The sequence below is a fragment of the Ranitomeya variabilis genome, chromosome 2 (genome assembly GCF_051348905.1).
Source record: "Ranitomeya variabilis isolate aRanVar5 chromosome 2, aRanVar5.hap1, whole genome shotgun sequence".
Lineage (NCBI taxonomy): Eukaryota > Metazoa > Chordata > Amphibia > Anura > Dendrobatidae > Ranitomeya > Ranitomeya variabilis.
Genome location: NC_135233.1, coordinates 914,916,094 through 914,937,454, shown reverse-complemented (window position 1 = coordinate 914,937,454; position 21,361 = coordinate 914,916,094). Strand labels below are relative to the sequence as shown.

The following is a 21,361-nucleotide window of genomic DNA, read 5'->3' as shown; positions in this document are numbered from 1 at the left end:
CTCGGCCCGTCGCAGTGCGTTGGGCCGAGGTCATCGACGCTAGCGTTGTCTCCGCCGCACAACGGGGGCAGCGGATGCATTTTTCCAGCGCATCCGCTGCCCCATTGTGAGGTGCGGGGAAGTGGGGGCGGAGTTCCGGCCGCGCATGCGCGGTCGGAAAAAGCGGACTGTCGGGAGCAAAAAACGTTACATGTAACGTTTTTTGCTCCCGGCGGACCGCCACAACACGGTGCAACCGTCTCACGACGGTTGCGACGTGTGGCAATCCGTCACAATGCGTCGCTAATGTTAGTCAATGGAGAAAAAAACGCATCCTGCAAGCACTTTTGCAGGATGCATTTTTTTCTGCAAAACGACGCATTGTGACGGATTGCAGTTAACGCTAGTGTGAAAGTAGCCCAAGATGATAGTCATGAAATAAAGGACTTTCCATTCAAGCTGCCGTGGTGAGTGCCGCTTACTTTTTTTCTGAATTATTCATATATACATGTTGATATATTCTGAGCACCTCCAAATTGGACATTTATGCTGATAAAGGAGCTATAACCCAGCTCAACTCCTCCGTACAAAGGATTATTATATTATTGTTTTAATACACTGGTGCCGCGATTCACATTTCTTTGTGGCTTAGAGACATACCATACATACTCGAGTATAAGCCGAGGCACAACTGGGTAAGCTTATTGACTCGAGTATAAGTCGGGCATGTATTGTCCCCTCAACCCTATCCCTATTACTATTTTAATAGTAATTAAAAATGTGTTAATGCAATGTCTGAAAACATTTCTATATGAAAAAAAAAATATATATATATTTATTACACACACCCACATACATACTCACTCGAGTATAAGCCGACCCCCCTAATTTTGCCACAGAGACTGGGAAAATTTAATGACTCGAGTATAGGCCTAGGGTGGGAAATGCTGCAGCTACCGGTAAATGTCAAAAGTAAAAATAGATACCAATAAAAGTAAAATTAATTGCAACATCAGTAGGTTAAGTGTTTTTGAATATCCATATTGAATCAGGAGCCCCATATAATGCTCCATAAAGTTTATGATGGCCCCATAAGATGTTCCATATTAAAATATGCCCCATATAATCCTGCATAAAGGTTAATAAAGGCCCCATAAGATGCTCCATAGACACATTTGCCCAATATAATGCTGCACAAATGCTGATTATGGCCCCATAAGATGCTCTATAAAGATATTTGCCCCATATAGTGCTGCACAAACCTTGATTATGGCCCTATAAGATGCTCCATACAGACACTTGCCCCATATACTGTAGTGCCCTACAAACGTTAATTATGGCCCCATACAGACACTTGCCCCATATAGTGCTGCACAAACGTTATGGCCCCCATATAGTGCTGCACAAACGTTATGGCCCCCATATAGTGCTGCACAAACGTTATGGCCCCCATATAGTGCTGCACAAACGTTATGGCCCCCATATAGTGCTGCACAAACGTTATGGCCCCATAGATGCCCCATACAGATATTTGCCCCATTTGCTGCGATAAAAAAAAAAAATAAAAAAATCACATACTCACCTCTCCGTCGGTCAGGCCCCCGACACTTTCAATAGTCACCCGCACCTCGTTCCGGCGCCGCTCCATGTTCAGCACTGACGTTCAGCAGAGGGCGCACACTAACTACGTCACCGCGCCCTCTGACCAGCAGTGACGCTCAGAAGACAGAGCGGCGCCCGGAACGAGGAAAGGTGACTATCGCGCAGCGCTCCCCGTATACTCACCTGTGCAGTCCCTGCTTCCCCGGTGCCGCAGCTTCTAACTGTACTGAGCGGTCACTGTTACCGCTCAATACAGTAATGAATATGCGGCTCCACCCCTATGGGAGGTGGAGCCGCATATTCATTTACTGTAATGAGCGGTACCATGTGACCGCTCAGTACAGGAAGAAGCTGAAGCTGCTGCTGCCGGCGAAGCCAGGGACCTGCAGGGACCGCGCCTGGACTAAGTGAGTATTTTTAGACAGCCCCCGCTCCCCCTCTCCTGCCGACCTCTGGGTATGACTCGAGTATAAGCCGAGAGAAGGACTTTCAGCCCAAAAAAGTGGGCTGAAAATCTCGGCTTACACTCGAGTATATACGGTATAATATATCTATCTATTTTTTTTTTTTCAAAAAAAGAGGCAGCACTCCATTGTTCCAGTATAGAAATGTGCAGGGTTTAATTTTGGCTGCTTTCACACTAGCGTCGGCTCGACGCATAATGTGAAAAAAACGGACTAGACGCACAAAAAAACGTTACAGGTAACTTTTTTTGTGGCGGCGGTGCGCCAAAACACGACGCAACAGTCACACGAAGGTTGCGACGTGTGGCAATGCGTCGGTAACGTTAGTCTATGGGGAAAAAAAGCATCCTGCAGACAACTTTGCAGGGTGCGTTTTTTCTCCTAAACGAAGCATTGCGATGTGCAGCCAAAAACGCTAGTGTGAAAGTAGCCTTACTCACATATCTGGGCAACGTTTCAGCTCAAAATGAGCCTCTCTCAAGCCTTTTTTTGAGCCGAAACGTTGCCCAGATATGTGGGTAAATTAAACCCTGCACATTTCTATACTGGAACAATGGAGTGCTGCCTCTTTTTTTGAAGTTATATGACATTTGGATGATCGGTGGACTGATTGTCTGGGGGCCTTGCACCCGAAGATGGATGGATGGATGGATGGATGGATGTACACACAGTATATACCCGAGTATAAGCCGACCCCCCTAATTTTGCCACAAAAAAAACTGGGAAAACTTATTGACTCGAGTATAAGCCTAGGGTGGGAAATGCAGCAGCTACCGGTAAAAGTCAAAAATAAAAATAGATACCAATAAAAGTAAAATTAATTGAGACATCAGTAGGTTAAGTGTTTTTGAATATCCATATTGAATCAGGAGCCCCATAAGATGCTCCATACAGTTCGTGATGGGCCCCATAAGATGCTCCATATTAAAATATAGCCCATACAATGCTGCACAAAGGTTAATAATGGCCCCATAAGATGCTCCAAAGAAACATTTGCCCCATACAATGCTGCATAAAGGTTGATGGCCCCATAAGATGCTCCATACATTGTGGCCCCATGAGATGCTCCATACATTGTGGCCCCATGAGATGCTCCATAAGATGCTCCACACATTTGCCCCATTTGCTGTTGCTGCGATTAAAATTAAAGGGCCACTGTAACCCCCCCCCCAGCCGTTATAAACTAAAAGAGCCACCTTGTGCAGCAGTAATGCTGCAGTCTAACAAGGTGGCTCTTTTAGTTTTTGATTCATTTATTACCTCAAAAAAGCGTTTTAAAAATTGGCCACACATACCAGATATTGTACCAGGAGGCGGTCCGAAGCGTCCTGTATGAATCCCCCAACTGCCGTCACTCTTCTCTTCAGGGCCGATGGTCCCCGCCCCCTGAGCGCTGTTATCGTCTGAAATCCGGCGCCTGCGCTGTGCGTGCCTGCCTGGGGCCTGCGCAGTGTTCATTGTCAGTGCGGCCACCCTGTTACTGAATCCCCGCCCCGCATTGTGTTATTCATTATGCACAGTGCGGGGCTGGGGTTCCTGGGCATGCGCACTGCGCTGTTTAGACGCTCCCCAGCTCCGACGCTCCCCAGCTCCCCCGCCTTCCCAGGAACCCCAGCCCCGCACTGTGCATAATGAATAACACAGTGCGGGGCGGGGGATTCAGCAACAGTGTGGCCGCACTGACAATGAACACTGCGCAGGCCCCAGGCAGGCACGCACAGCGCAGGCGCCGGATTTCAGAAGATAACAGCGCTCAGGGGGCGGGTACCATCGGCCCTGAAGAGATGAGTGACGGCAGTTGGGGGATTCATACAGGACGCTTCGGACCGCCTCCAGGTATAATATCTGGTATGTGTGGCCAATTTTTAAAACGCTTTTTTGAGGTAATAAATGAATCAAAAACTAAAAGAGCCACCTTGTTAGACTGCAGCATTACTGCTGCACAAGGTGGCGCTTTGAGCTTATAACGGCTGGGGGGGTGACAGTGGCCGTTTAAAAAATAAAAAGTCACATACTAACCTCTCTTCGCTCAGGCCCCCAGCACTTGTGATAGTCACCTTCCTCGTTCCATCGCTGCACGCTGCTCTGTCTTCCATCCTCTGCACTGACTGTTCAGGCAGAGGGCGGCGCACACTAATCGCGTCATCGCGCCCTTTGACCTGAACAGTCACAGCCAGAGGACGGAAGACAGAGCAGCGCGCAGCGATGGAATGAGGAAGGTGACTATCGCGCAATGCTCACCTCCCCTGATATACTCACCTGCTCCCGGCGTGGTCCCTGGCAGTGTCTCACTGTCAGATGGTCTCCGGGAGCATCTTCCCGTGTTCAGCGGTCACGTACCGCTCATTACAGTAATAAATATGCGGCTCCACCCCTATGGGAGTATAGTCCATATTCATTACTGTAATGAGCGGTACAACGTGACCGCTGAACAAAGGAAGAGCTGCCCGGAGACCATGGGACATGCAGGGACCGCGCCAGGAGCAGGTGAGTATGTGACAGCCGCCGCTCCCCCTCACCCGCCGACATTGACTCGAGTATAAGCCGAGAGGGTCACTTTCAGCCCAAAAAAGTGGGCTGAAAATCTCGGCTTATACGGTATACATACATACACACACACACACACACACACAGTACAGACCGAAAGTTTGGACACATTCTCATTTAAAGATATTTCTTGTGTTTTCATGACTGGGTCATTCCACATCAAGTGATCCAAATCTGAATTTTATTTTATTTAACACCTGACGTCTTTAGATTTTTTTATGAAGTACAACTTTAAATACAAATTAAAAGTTATGAATTTTTCTCTTTATTGGTTAATTTACAGACTTCTAAAGTTTTGAAAGAGCGCAAAATTTGGCCTGGCTTTACATTTTTTATCATATCTCGGGAGGCGCATCATTTTTCTCAGAACGGTACCGGCTTTCATTTGATGTGTCACAAGACTGTTTCTTTATATTATGTTTAGGAGAAATCATTCAAAATTTTGATGCGCAATTGTGGAAAAAAAGTATGTTTTAAGGTTTGTGAAAACATGCATGTGTGTTACTTGTGTTCTTGTTTATATTTGTACAGGGATTCAACTTGGGACCCATCAAATTTTTATTTTTTTATTTTTTTTAAGCCTTGAATCATCTGATTTTATATTTGTGCGAGTTTCTTGCCTTTTTTCTTTTCAAATTACAACTTATTGAATTCAACATTTATATGTAACAATAAAGAAACTCAAAAAACAAATACCGAAGTGCCAGAATAAATACATCTTTATCATCATAACACAACTTGATCAGCATTTTCAACCTGAATTCATTGAACAAGCCAAAAGAAAAAGGGAATTAGACCTACCGGTAATTCGGTTTCCAGGTAGTCCCTCTGGTCAGCACCATGGAGGACGTCCTTCCTCGACCTATAGCGGGACAGGATCACTCAGAGGTTAAAAGGACCCTCCCACCTCCAGTGTTTTTTCAAAGTACCACAGAAGGATGGAAATAAATGGTCTAAACATGCCCTTACAAACATGTCTGTAATAACCATTTAACGGCTTCATCTTAATTTCGAGCCATGGTGACCCAAAGTACGAACGATCTGCTGGTAGATTAATCCCGTACAAGCCTAAAAAGCGAAACATAAGGGAGGGAACTAAGGGTGCTGTCCTGAGGGACTACCTGGAAACCGAATTACCGGTAGGTCTAATTCCCTTTTTCCATTACGTCCCTCAGGACAGCACCATGGAGAATACCAAAGAAACTCTCCCAGGGTGGGTACAGAAGCCCAGGAATCAAAGTCCCAGGCAAAAACCAGACTAAATATATAAATGATCTGAAAGATCAGAAAAACCATAGATATCTAAAGAGATCCGCAAAGAAAATCACCGTAGTGAGTGTCTGATATATATCTATAATGGCCAATTTCAGTATGAATGTGGTTAACGAAATAAGCATCAGAAGCAGAAAGTGAGATACACCCATTGTACTCCAATACCAATAATGAACCACACAGCAAGTTATTTACTGTGATAGATACTTATAGACATCACAGCCCCAGAATAGGGTTAGAAAACCTTATCGCCCAGCAAAATATGGTGAAAGTCACAGCCACCACACAATGAGGACTGTACCGACCAATAATAAGCTACATGTGCTTATAACCCAGGACTGTTCCTTCATCGGACCTTCTGGGCTCAGGTTAAACCTTGGTTACAGACCAGCTTACTACAAGGAGACCTGCAGGACAGAGGTCCTGGACTGTGAGAAGATCAAACCAATAACAGTTAGTACGTGGATAATGGCAGAGCATTGGGATGTATGCACATTACTCATCCAGGAGATCACGTCTATTCCAAATCCTTAGATGTCTAAACCCCAAGTAAGGGTTGGATATTATTGAAACTAAGGATTACACCATCCGGCAGGTAATATCTCCTGCCATTACCAACGTCGGGCTTCTCATTAGAAGCGCTGAAAGAGAAACGTGGATCATCACTCCTGTTTTACTGATGTTAGACACAGGGAGTCTGGACTCTGAATCGATGAAGGTGGTGGTGCTAGTAAAAATCTTCCAACACTTGAAATTATTCGAAACTGTATTTATATGAGTCATTAGTCCAGACATTATAAGTATGTCAACTTATTTGTCCATATATGCATATTACACGCATACATATCCCAAGAGGCAATCTTCTCAGGGATCTTTATACACTCAGACTGCCATTGTGGGAGTAACCATATTCCATGGCTAGAGAAAAAGTAGGTTTCTTCCTCATTACGGAGGGAGATTATCTACTGTGAGGCAGTGAGACGATGGGGTCTTAACAGTAAGGCTACTCTCACACTAGCGTTGTGCACTGCACGTCGCTATGCGTCGTTTTGGAGAAAAAATGCATCCTGCAAAAGTGCTTGCAGGATGCGTTTTTTCTCCAGACTTATTAACGAGGAACTGCGACGCATTGCCACACGTCGCAACCGTCATGCGATGGTTGCGTCGGACCGTCGCCACCAAAAAACGTTGCTTGTAACGTTTTTTGGTGCGTCGTTACAGTCTTTTCCGACCGCGCATGCGCGACCGGAACTCCGCCCCCTCCTCCCCACACCTCACAATGGGGCAGCGGATGCGTTGAAAAACAGCATCCGCTGCCCCCGTTTGCGGCACTTCCACAGCTAGCGTCGGTGTGCCGCCACGCCGCATAGCGACGTGCAGAGCATGACGCTAGTGTGAAAGTAGCCTAAGAGCCCTGGATACAGTTTCATTTATCTTAGGAGCCGTGACTGCTGTAAGAGCCGTATGAGCTGTATGGGATCCTCTGTCACACGACACATTGCTGCTGCTTCACCACAAGGTACAGAAGGCCGTGCTGATGTCCCTGGTAAACAAAACGCAACAGACTTATGGGACAAGAATCTGTCTGATTGCCGAATGTGGAGTTTGGGAAGGATCAATAATAACAAACAATAAACTTTATTTATATAGCGTCAACATAATCCACAGCGCTTTACAGTTTGACAGTTTCAAACACAACAGTCATAAGTAACAACCATATAATAATTAAAGCAAAATAAAACGACCCTGCTCGTGAGAGCTCACAATCTACAATGAGGTGGGGAAGATACAATGTACAAGTGTGTATTAATGTTGTATTTACAATGATGGCACAGCCATCTTCAGGGGGTGGGGGATAGATGGAGATAGTGAATGGGCTACACACACACACACACACAAACATAAAATGACTGATTAGGGAACGTGATAGGTCACTCTGAACAAATGTGTTTTGAGGGAGCGACTAAAACTATGCAAATTGTAGATGGTCCTAATATCTTAGGACAAAGCATTCCGAGGCGGAAGGAATCCTTCCTTTCAACTCGTGGGATTTTTCCGCTCCCAGGACAGTAGTATGTCCTTTTATAGGATGTACCAAAATGACGTATGTCATCTTTTAAAGCTAATTATGTAATAGACTTGCCTTTAGCACTCAAAGTAGAACCTACGGTACCTGAGAGATCTGTTCCAAACAGAAGAAATGCAAATTTTACTAAGACAATTCAAGCATTTCTGTTTGCTTGACTAAGCCCAGTTGTAAAGAATGAAGTAACAAAAGCTGGATCTGGGTCCAAAACACAAGGACTCTATATCTAGAGTTGAGGCCCAAGACAAAAATGTGAAGTGGTAGGCCCATGATACAATGTGCGGCCACACAAGGCACCAGACAGAAGGTCTAACCCAGTGGCTCACAGCCAGAGGCGAAAAAAGCACCACGCCCGACACACTAATGATACCCCGAGGCACAGGGCACCGAAACCCTATGATGCAATATGATGCATATAGGAACTATGAAGCAATATAATGCAATATGATGTCCAAAGGCACTATTAAGTAATCTGATTCAATACGATGCAATATGATGCAAAGTCACTATGAAGCGCTATGATGCATATAGCAACTATGAAGAAATATGATGCACAAAGGCAATCTGAAGCACTATGATGCATACAGGAACAATGAAGCAGTATGATGCATATAGGAACAATGAAGCACTATGATGCATATAGGAACTATGTGCATTATATTACAGCATATTGCTTCAAAGTCACTATGATGCATATAGGAACCATGAAGCAATGTGCTGTAATCTAATGCACAAAGGCAATATGAAGCGCTATGATGCGTATAGGAAACATGAAGCAATATGATAAACAAAGGCAATATGAGCACTATGATGCATATAGGAACCGCGATGCAATATGATGCAATAAGGCAATATGAAGCACTCTGATGCACAAAGTAACTATGAAGCGCTATGATGCATATAGGAACTATAAAGCAATATGATGCACAAAGTCCCTATGAAACAGTATGATGCCGTATGAAGCCACAGGGGCACTCGATATGTTGCATAGATGTACTATGATGCAGTATCATGCACAGAGACACTCCATATGATGCATAAAAGCAGTATGATGCAAAGAGATGCACAGAGAGACTAGGCCATGCTTGAAGGTGCCAAACAAGAGACCAGACTTACACTTTTAAGCAAAAGAGCAATCTATCAGAGTTCCAGATAAATCTCCACTCTGAACAGTACAGTCATGGCCAAAAATTGAGAATGAGACAAATATTAATTTTTCCAAAGTCTACTGCTTTATTTTTTCTAATGGCAATTTGCATATACTCCTGAATGTCAGAGTGATCAGCTTAACAGCAATTACTGTACTTGCAAAGTCAATATTTGCCCAGAAAATGAACTTTAACCCCCAAAACACATTTCAACATCATTGCAGTTCTGCCTTAAAAGGAGCAGCTAACATCGTTTTAGTGATTGATCCATTAACACGTGTGGGTGTTGATGAGGACAGGGCTGGCGATCAATCAGTCATGATTAAGTAAGAATGACATCACTGGACACTTTAAAAGGAGGCTGGTGCTTGGTATCATTGTTTCTCTTCAGTTAACCATGGTTATCTCTAAAGAAACACGTGCAGCCATCATTGCACTGCACAAAAATGGCCTAACAGGGAAGAGTATCGCAGCTACAACGATTGCACCTCAGTCAACGATCTATCGCATCATCAAGAACTTCAAGGAGAGAGCTTCCATTGTTGTCAAAAAGGCTCCAGGGCGCCCAAGAAAGACCAGCAAGCGCCACGACCGTATCTCTTAAAACCGTTTCAGCTGCGGGATCGGACTACGAGCAGTGCCGAGCTTGCTCAGGAATGGCAGCAGGCTGGTGTGAGTGCTTCTGCACGCACTGTGAGGCGGAGACTCTTTGAGCAAGGCCTGGTTTCAAGGAGGGCAGCAAAGAAGCCACTTCTCTCCAGAAAAAACATCAGGGACCGACTGATATTCTGCAAAAGGTACAGGGAGTGGACTGCTGAGGACTGGGGCAAAGTCATTTTCTCTGATGAATCCCCTTTTCGATTGTTTGGGACATCTGGAAAACAGCTTATTCGGAGAAGAAGAGGTGAGCGCTACCACCAGTCTTGTCTCATGCCTACTGTAAAGCATCCTGAAACCATTCATGTGTGGGGTTGCTTCTCAGCCAAGGGAATCGGCTCACTCACAGTCTTGCCTAAAAACATAGTCATGAATAAAGAATGGTACCAGAATGTCCTACAAGAGCAACTTCTCCCAACCGTCCAAGAGCAGTTTGGCGCCCAACAATGCCTTTTCCAGCATGATGGAGCACCTTGCCATAAAGCAAAGGTGATAACTAAATGGCTCATGGAACAAAACAGAGAGATTTGGGGTCCATGGCCTGGAAACTCCCCAGATCTTAATCCCATTGAGAACTTGTGGTCAATCATCAAGAGACGGGTGGACAAACAAAAACCAACAAATTCAGGCAAAATGCAAGCATTGATTATGCAAGGATGGACTGCTATCAGTCAGGATTTGGTCCAGAAGTTGATTGAGAGCATGCCAGGGAGAATTGCAGGGGTCTTGAAGAAGGGTCAACACTGCAAATATTGACTTGCTGCATTAACTCATTCTAACTGTCAATATAACTTATTGGTACTCATAATATGATTGCAATTATATTTCTGTATGTGATATAAACATCAGACAAACACTAATAAAAACCAGAGGGCAGCAGATCATGTAAAAATATAATTTTGGTGTCATTCTCAACTTTTGGCCATGACTGTACATCTCATTTGTCAGACTGACTCCACCCGAAGGAGCTAAATAATGAGCCGCAGCAGGAGGGCAGTCTTCATGGAGACAATGTGCTGAATTACAACCTTGTGTCCTCCTATGGAAGGAGTAGTTAAGTTGCAAACAAAAGTGAAACACTTGTTTATTGAACCAGAAAATGGAAAGCATGCTTCCAAAAAAAAAAAAAAAAAAAAAAAAAAAAAATCACTCTGAAGCCCAATCATAAGGCTCTGTGCAGACAAGACCTGCAACTAACTGAAGTCCAGTCATGAGATGTAGCCTGGACATATGGCCCTACCATAGCCTAGAGGTCCAAGGCATAGCTGCAAATGGGTTCCAGGTACAGCTTTGGCACAAAGGCATGAGACTAGAGTCAGCCCAGGCCATCAATGCAACATTTAAACCATGCGCTCACCTGTGCTGGCTCCATACCTGCTAGAAGACAGGGGGAGCTGGTAACGCCGAGAGCCTACCGTGGAAGGAAGCGGTGTCCCGTCAGGAATGCCGCATTACTGTCAATGATTTATTCACCTGTGCCCCGTTCTGTGTTCCATCGTGGAACGCACGCCAATCCTATGTACTGGCGCTCCGGACGTCACCGGAAGCGCAACAGCCTTCTCCACCACACGACTTTCGGACATAGTGGTGTTTTGCCGGTCGGCGTCCGAGCCGAGAGCCCCCCCACCGGGAGGAAGTGGGTCTACCCAGGAGCCCGTCCGCTCGACTGGTCTCTGGGGCTGAGGGACTCCCCACCAGGGAGTTTCCACCCTGGCTACTTGACAGGGGGAAGGATTGGACCTGCCGCACGATCCCCCTAAGCCCATTGCACAGGCTGACTGTTGGCTGAGGAACCTCTCAAAGAGGAGTCTATCTTCGCTCTAGGAGCAACCTCTCATACAACCGTCCCCTGTAGGGACAGGAAAAACACTGGAGGGTCCTTTTAACCTCTCTGTGATCCTGTCCCGCTATAGGTCAAGGAAGGACGTCCTCCATGGTGCTGTCCTGATGGACGTAATGGAAAAAAGGTGATCATATCCTCCAGTGTGGTTTTCCAAATACAGTCTCATCCTAATTATGTTAAAACACAAGATGAAAAGAACCAATATTTTTACCACCTATTTATACATGTAACAATTTTTTTTCAATTTTATCACTAAACACGTAACTTATGAAGTGTTTAAGAAGCATAGTACAGTAGTTAAATCCTCGTTCTATAAAATATAAACTAATCGAACAATTAATAGTAGGTTTTTACACTGGCCTGTTATCATCAATGTGTCCCTTCTAGTGGGTGAAATGTCATCGTGTCCATAAGAGCTCACTAGCAATGGGGGTTTCCTTTTGTGTCAGAGTATGTGCGGCTGTCATGGTGTTCGGCTCAACCTGAAGTTAATATCTGATTTTTGTAACTTTTACAATGTCAGAGTTATCTTGGATACACAAAGGATGGGGCTGGGCCAGAAGGTGCAGAAAAGTCACTTCTACTTCATTTTCACAATCTTTGGAGGGTCCAGTAGCCACCAGCGCCGATCATATTCACCAGTTATGTCTTCATTGCCAATCTTGTGCCACCTTCTGCCACTTCATAGACTTCACTGTCTTTCCACATGAAAAAAAAATCCTTGTTTTTATTTGTTTCACTACATGGAATGACAGAGTGGTATTGCCGAGTCCATGTGATGGGTTCTGCTTCCTGTAACCGATGTTTTAACAAACTCTCCTCCTCTTCGTAGTCCTGGTTTGTACAATACGTGAACTGGATGGTAAGAATATTTTTCTCCCTCCATTTGAGGAGTTGCCTGGGTGTTAAGATTTGGTGTGAATATTTGGTAAAATATTATCAAAGATACTCCTGTGACATATCTGGTGAAAGCCTGTACAGATCCGAGTAGAATGGTGTTTAATTTGTTTCTCTATCTTTTTCCTAGCCTGAGTTACGAGGAGAAATGTAAAGGTAGGCAACACCGAAATTCGCACTTTTTCCGAATTTTGAAAAAAAAAAAAAAAAAATTATATATATATATATATATATATATATATATATATATATATATATATATATATATATCTCTCTCTATCTCTCTCTATCTCTTCACATTTTGCACACTCTGACACACTTACCAAATAAAATCTCAAAAGAATTTAAAATATAGGAGGTAAAAATCATTGGTTCACTTGACACGGAATGACCCGACTATGAAAATTGTAAATTCACACTGAAGGCATCAAAACTATGAATTAACACATGTGGAATTATATACTTAACAAAAAAAGTGTGAAACAACTGAAAATATGTCTTATATTCTAGGTTCTTCAAAGTAGCCACCTTTTGCTTTGATGACTGCTTTGCACACTCTTGGCATTCTCTTGATGAGCTTCAGAGATAGTCACCAGGAATTGTTTTCACTTCACAGGTGTGCCCTGTCAGGTTTAATAATTGGGATTTCTTGCCTTAAAAAGGGGAAGGGACCATCAGTTGTATTGAGCAGAAATCTGGTGGATACACAGCTGATAGTCCTACTGAATAGACTGTTAGAATTTGTACTATGGCAAGAAAAAAGCAGCTAAGTAAAGAAAAACGAGTGACCTTTATTTTTTAGGCTGTGTGCACACGTAGCAGATTTTTTGCGGTTTTTCGCTATAAAACCGCGAAAAAAATGCTCACATTAAGCATCCTATTTAATAGAACGCAATCCGCATTTTTTTTTGCACATGCCGCGTTGTTTTCCTGAGCGGAATCAAATTCAAAAAAAAAAATGCAGCATGTTCATTAACCCCTTCATGACCCAGCCTATTTTGGCCTTAATGACCTTGCCGTTTTTTGCAATTCTGACCAGTGTCCCTTTATGAGGTAATAACTCAGGAACGCTTCAACGGATCCTAGCGATTCTGAGACTGTTTTTTCGTGACATATTGGGCTTCATGTTAGTGGTAAATTTAGGTCGATAATTTCTGAGTTTATTTGTGAAAAAAACGGAAATTTTGCGAAAATTTTGCAATTTTCACATTTTGAATTTTTATTCTGTTAAACCAGAGAGTTATGTGACACAAAATAGTTAATAAATAACATTTCCCACATGTCTACTTTACATCAGCACAATTTTGGAAACAATTTTTTTTTTGCTAGGAAGTTATAAGGGTTAAAATTTGACCAGTGATTTCTCATTTTTACAACAAAATTTACAAAACCATTTTTTTTTAGGGACCACCTCACATTTGAAGTCATTTTGAGGGTTCTATATGGCTGAAAATACCCAAAAGTGACACCATTCTAAAAACTGCACCCCTCAAGGTGCTCAAAACCACATTCAAGAAGTTTATTAACCCTTCAGGTGTTTCACAGCAGCAGAAGCAACATGGAAGTAAAAAATGAACATTTAACTTTTTAGTCACAAAAATGATCTTTTAGCAACAATTTTTTATTTTCCCAAGGGTAAAAGGAGAAACTGGACCACGGACGTTGTTGTCCAATTTGTCCTGAGTACGCTGATACCTCATATGTGGGGGTAAACCACTGTTTGGGCGCACAGCAGGGCTCGGAAGGGAAGGAGCGCCATTTGACTTTTTCAATGAAAAATTGGCTCCAATCTTTAGCGGACACCATGTCGCATTTGGAGAGCCCCGGTGTGCCTAAACATTGGAGCTCCCCCACAAGTGACCCCATTTTGGAAACTAGACCCCCCAAGGAACTTATCTAGAAGCATAGTGAGCACTTTAAACCCCCAGGTGCTTCACAAATTAATCCGTAAAAATGAAAAAGTACTTTTTTTTTTTTTCACAAAAAAATTATTTTAGCCTCAATTTTTTCATTTTCACATGGGCAACAGGATAAAATGGATCCTAAATTTTGTTGGGCAATTTCTCCTGAGTACACCAATACCTCACATGTGGGGGTAAACCACTGTTTGGGCACATGGTAAGGCTCGGAAGGGAAGGAGCGCCATTTGACTTTTGAATGAAAAATTATCTCCATCGTTAGCGGACACCATGTCGCGTTTGGAGAGCCCCTGTGTGCCTAAACATTGGAGCTCCCCTACAAGTGACCCCATTTTGGAAACTAGACCCCCCAAGGAACTTATCTAGATGCATAGTGAGCACTTATAACCCCCAGGTGCTTCACAGAAGTTTATAACGCAGAGCCGTCAAAATAAAAAATAATTTTTCTTTCCTCAAAAATGATTTTTAGTCCAGAATTTTTTATTTTCCCAAGGGTAGTAGGAGAAATTGGACCCCAAATGTTGTTGTCCAGTTTGTCCTGAGTACGATTATACCCCATATGTGGGGGTAAACCACTATTTGGGCGCACGGCAGGGCTCGGAAGGGAAGGCACGCCATTTGGCTTTTTGAATGGAAAATTAGCTCCAATCATTAGCGGACACCATGTCGCGTTTGGAGAGCCCCTGTGTGCCTAAACATTGGAGCTCCCGCACAAGTGACCCCATTTTGGAAACTAGACCTCCCAAGGAACTAATCTAGATGTGTGGTGAGCACTTTGAACCCCCATGTGCTTCACAGAAGTTTATAACGCAGAGCCGTGAGAATAATAAATGTGTTTCCTTTCCTCAAAAATATTTTTTTAGCCCAGAATTTTTTATTTTTGCAAGAGTAACAGGAGAAATTGGACCCCAAAAGTTGTTGTCCAGTTTCTCCTGAGTACGCTGATACCCCATATGTGGGGGTAAACCACTGTTTTGGCACACGTCGGGGTTTGGAAGGGAAGTAGTGACGTTTTGAAATGCAGACTTTGATGGAATGCTCTGCGGGCATCAGGTTGCGTTTGCAGATCCCCTGATATGCCTAAACAGTAGAAACCCCCCCCACAAGTGACCCCATTTTGGAAACTAGACCCCCCAAGGAACTTATCTAGATGTGTGGTGAGCACGTTCAACCCCCAAGTGCTTCACAGAAGTTTACAACGCAGAGCCGTGAAAATAAAAAATCATTTTTCTTTCCTCAAAAAAGATGTTTTAGCAAGCAAGTTTTTATTTTCACAAGGGTAACAGGAGAAATTGGACCCCAACAGTTGTTGCCCAGTTTGTCCTGAGTACGCTGGTACCCCAAATGTGGGGGTAAACCACTGTTTGGGCGCACGTCGGGGCTTGGAAGGGAGGGAGCACCATTTGACTTTTTGAACGCAAGATTGGCTGGAATCAATGGTGGCGCCATGTTGCGTTTGGAGACCCCTGATGTGCCCTAACAGTGGAAACCCCTCAATTCTAACTTCAACACTAACCCCAACACACCCCTAATCCTAATCCCAACTGTAGCCATAACCCTAATCACAACCTTAACCCCAACACACCCCTAACCACAACCCTAACCGCAACACACCCGTAACCCTAATTCCAACCCTAACCCTAACCCTAATCCCAACCGTAACCCTAATCCCAACCCTAACCACAACTGTAACCCCAACACACCCCAAACCCTATCCGTAACCCTAACCACAAGCCTAATCTTAACCCTATTTCAAACCCTAGCCCTAATTCCAACCCTAACCATAAGGCTATGTGCCCACGTTGCGGATTCGTGTGAGATTTTTCCGCACGATTTTTGAAAAATCTGCAGGTAAAAGGCACTGCGTTTTACCTGCGGATTTACAGCAGAATTCCAGTGTTTTTTTGTGCGGATTTCACCTGCGGATTCCTATTGAGGAACAGGTGTAAAACGCTGCGGAATCCGCACAAAGAATTGACATGCTGCGGAAAATACAACGCAGCGTTTCTGCACGGAATTTTCCGCACCATGGGCACAGCGGATTTGGTTTTCCATAGGTGTACATGGTACTGTAAACCTGATGGAAAACTGCTTCAAATTCGCAGCGGCCAAATCCGCTGCGGATCCGCGGCCAAATCCGCTGCGGATCCGCGGCCAAATCCGCTGCGGATCCGCGGCCAAATCCGCACTGTGTGCACATGCCATAACCCTACCCCTAACCCTACCCCTAGTTCTAACCCTAACCCTAGTGGAAAAAGAAAAAAAAATATTTTCTTTATTTTATTATTGTCCCTACCTATGGGGGTGATAAAGGGGGGGGGGGGGGGGGGGGGTTATTATTTTTTTATTTTGATTGCTGCGATAGAACCTACCACAGCGATCAAAATGTACTTGTAATGAATCTGCCGGCTGGCAGATTCGGCGGGCGCACTGCGCATGCGCCCGCCGCTTTCCAAGATGGCGGCGCCCATGGAGAAGACGGCCGGACACCGGGAGGGACATCGAAGCTAGGTAAGTATGGGGGGGTGGGATCGGAACACGGGGGGGTTGGAGGGAGGGAGGAGGGGAGCGGACAGGAGATCGGGGCAGAAAGGATGACTGGGGGGGGCGATCGGTGGCGGGGGGGGGGGCAGATCAGGGTCTCCAGCCATGGCAGATGCTATTGCAGCATCGGCCATGGCTGGATTGTAATATTTCACCATTTTCATAGGTGAAATATTACAAATCGCCCTGATTGGCTGTTTCACTTTCAACAGCCAATCAGAGCGATCGTAGCCACGGGGATCGTAGCCCACCCCCCCTGGGCTGAAGTACCACTCCCCCTGTCTCTGCAGATCGGGTGAAAATGGAGTTAACCCTTTCACCCGATCTGCAGGGACGCGATCTTTCCATGACGCATACGCTGCGTCACAGGTCGGATTGGCACCGACTTTCATGACGCAGCGTATGCGTCAAAGGTCGGGAAGGGGTTAAATTTGCGGAATCGCGGGGATTCCGCACACCTAAGAATGCACTGATCTGCTTACTTCCCGCATGGGGCAATGCCCACTATGCGGGAAGTAAGCAGATCATGTGCGGTTGGTACCCAGGGTGGAAGAGAGGAGACTTTCCTCCACGGACTGGGCACCATATAATTGTTAAAAAAAAATATATATATAGTGATATACTCACCATCTGATGGCCCCGGAGTCTTCCCGCCTCTCAGCAGTGCACGCGGCCGCTTCCGTTCCCATGGATGCTTTGTGTGAAGGACCTGCGATGACTTTGCGGTCACGTGACTGACATCATCGCAGGTCCTGCACACAAAGCATCTATAGGAACGGAAGCCGATGAGGAGATCGGCTGCCTTCGGAAGGTGAGAATAAGAATTTTAATTTTTTAATTATTTTTAACATTCTATCTTTTACTATTGATGCTGCATAGGCAGCATCAATAGTAAAAAGTTGGTCACACTTGTCAAACACTATGTTTGACAAGTGTGACCAACCTATCAATCAGTTTTCGAAGCGATGCTACAGATCGCTTGGAAAATGCTAGCATTCTGCAAGGTAATTATGCTTGCAAAAAGCTAGTTTTTAGCAGGAATATGCATGCCAATTCTGCATGCGATATACCCGCGGCAGGAGTTGCAGAATTTCCGCGGCAATTCTGCGACGTGTGCACTTAGCCTTAAAGTAATGATGGCCAGTCAGCCTGAAAAATTGTGAAAACTATGAAAGTGTCCCCAAGTGCAGTTGCAAAAACCATCAAGCGCTACAAAGAAACTGGCTCACATGAGGACCGCCCCAGGAAAGGAAGACCAAGAGTCACCTCTGCTTCTGAGGATAAGTTTATCTGAGTCACCAGCCTCATAAATCACAGGTTAACAGCAGCTCAGATTAGAGACCAGGTCAATGCCACGCAGAGTTCTAGCAGCAGACACATCTCTACAACAACTGTTAAGAGGAGACTGTGCAGCAGGCCTTCATGGTAAAATAACTGCTAGGAAACCACTGCTAAGGACAGGCAACAAGCAGAAGAGACTTGTTTGGGCTAAAGAACACAAGGAATGGACATTAGACCAGTGGAAATCTGTGCTTTGGTCTGATGAGTCCAAATTTGAGATCTTTAGTTCCAACCACCGTGTCTTTGTGCGACGCAGAAAAGGTGAACGGATGGACTCTACATGCCTGGTTCCCACCGTGAAGCATGGAGAAGGAGGTGTGATGGTGTGGGGGTGATTTGCTGGTGACACCGTTGGGGATTTATTCAAACTCGAAGGCATACTGAACAAGCATGGCTACCACAGCATCTTGCAGCGGCATGCTATTCCATCTGGTTTGCGTTTAGTTGGACCATCATTTATTTTTCAACAGGACCATGACCCCAAACACACCTCCAGGCTGTGTAAGGGCTATTTGACCAAGAAGGAGAGTGATGGGGTGCTACGCCAGATGACCTGGCCTCCACAGTCACAAGACCTGAACCCAATCGAGATGGTTTAGAGTGAGCTGGACCGCAGAGTGAAGGCAAAAGGGCCAACAAGTGCTAAGCATCTCTGGGAACTCCGTCAAGATTGTTGGAAGACCATTTCCGGTGACTATCTCTTGAAGCTCATCAAGAGAATGCCAAGAGTATGCAAAGCAGTCATCAAAGCAAAAGATGACTACTTTGAAGAACCTAGAATATTAGACATTTTCAGTTGTTTCACACCTTTTTGCTAAGTACATAATTCTACATGTGTTAATCCATAGTTTTATGCTTTCAGTGTGAATGTACAATTTTCATAGTCACGAAAATACAGAAAAATCTTTAAATGAGAAGTTGTGTCCAAACTTTTGGTCTGTACTGTATATGTATACACACACACACACACACACACACACACACACACACACACACACACACACACTTACCACTAGGGGGAGCATTTTCCGTTTTAGACCTCAAGCAGCTATAGTGAGACTTGCCACTTTACTGTTAGCAGCAAAATTGGGGCAGTAGCTGCTGACATCACCATTTCCCTCCCCTTTTGGGTGGTCTAGTATCCCTAGGTCAGAATGAAGAGTAGCATCACAGGGCAGCGCCATTTTGTGTGTGACTGCCCTGGGAAGCACAGGAACAAGGAAGCTGGCCAGATTCACCCAGCTTCAGAGCAGCACTTCCAAGCTACATTGGAAACAGCTTGCAAGCGCTGATCTCCTTGTCTAAGAGAACGTCCACTGCAGATGGACTGTAAAGGAGTCCAGTGAACACGTCAAGCAGTGGGGGGGGGAATAAAAATCCCTCCATTCTCCAGAAGAAAGTATGCTAATAAGTTGCTTGTTTTTACATTATTTTGCAATTTTTGACCTGTTATAGAACTTCTCTCTCTTTCACCCCTTTAGCATTCAAGCGTTTAGTACGGTCAAATATATAAACCCAGAATGAAGAACATGGATGACGAAGTCCGTATACAATAACGTCACAAGACAATGATCTGACGATCACTCACTGACCAAGCGAAGAATACAATCATATATGTATGTGCTTGCTCCAAAAAGGTCTCTTCTCTATCAGACAAACCTAGTTAAAAGGGTTAATCAGACCACCGAAAATCCCACTACATAAGTGATTGGCTGAGCAGTCATACCTCAACATGGTGAGGGGCTAGGAAACTAACTTCACATGTATCCAAACTCCCTGGTGTGAGCAAGACAAGCACTGCTGCTTCCATGGCCCCACACTGGCAGACATCACACAATTACATTAGATGAATGGCGGCTAAACGGGATTTCTGACAGAACCACCCAGTGTGTTAGGAGAGATCCAGCTGTACACTGATGGCAGGTGTCACAGAAAAAGGACTGAATTCTAATTCACACCCTCTGGCAAGGGAGCGGCAGCATCGACACCCCCCATATACCCCTCACACGGGGCTCAGCCCTCCCAATATACCCCTCAAACACAGGGCTCACCCCCCATATACCCCAAACACAGGGCTCACCCCCCATATACCCCTCACACGGGGCTCACCCCCCATATACCCCTCACACACAGAGCTCACCCCCCATATACCCCTCACACACAGCGCTCACCCCCCCACATACCCCTCACACACAGAGCTCACCCCCCCACATACCCCTCACACACAGAGCTCACCCCCCCCACATACCCCTCACACACAGAGCTCACCCCCCCCACATACCCCTCACACAGGGCCCCCATATACCCCTCACACACAGAGCTTACCCCCCCATATACCCCTCACGTGGGGCTCAGCCCCCATATACCCCTCACACGGGGCTCACCCCCCATATACCCCTCACACACAGAGCTCACCCCCCCCACATACCCCTCACACACAGAGCTCACCCCCCCCACATACCCCTCACACACAGAGCTCACCCCCCCCACATACCCCTCACACACAGAGCTCACCCCCCCACATACCCCTCACACAGGGCCCCCATATACCCCTCACACACAGAGCTTACCCCCCCATATACCCCTCACGTGGGGCTCAGCCCCCCCCCCATATACCCCTCCTCACACAAGGCTCAGCCCCCCCATATACCCCCTTACTCAGGGCTCACCCCCCATATACCCCCTCACACAGGGCTCAGCCCCCCATATACCCCTCACGCAGGGCTCAGCCCCCCATATACCCCTCCTCACACAGGGCCCCCATATACCCCTCCTCACACAAGGCTCAGCCCCCCCATATACCCCTCACGCAGGGCCCCCCATATACCCCCCACACTGTGCACTGAGGGCCCGGCCTGGTTATGGCCGCAGCAGGTGGATCAGTAACCTTTGCCACTTGTGCTCGGGGTGATTCAGCAGGAAGCAGGGCAGCCATGGCTGCAGGCAGGAGCACAGCCCGATCACTGATGGTCAGGGCGGTCCCTGCTGATCACATCTGCCCCGGGTAGTGGCCGGTACCGGCAGGAAGCTGAGGGCAGAGCACGGCACCGGTCCCCCTGACT

At 45.6% G+C, this 21,361-nt stretch overlaps 1 protein-coding gene and 1 long non-coding RNA gene across 2 annotated transcripts in view; one reads left to right on the top strand and one right to left on the bottom strand.

Moving 5' to 3' along the window:
* The window catches only part of PDCD10 (programmed cell death 10), a 68,521-nt gene that overhangs the window by 46,934 nt on the left and 226 nt on the right, over positions 1-21,361 (bottom strand). The window lies entirely within an intron of this gene.
* LOC143810021 (uncharacterized) lies at positions 7,646-20,245 on the top strand. The gene is made up of 3 exons (XR_013222603.1): positions 7,646-7,663; positions 12,626-12,651; positions 19,781-20,245. It is a non-coding gene; the product is annotated as an uncharacterized LOC143810021 (long non-coding RNA).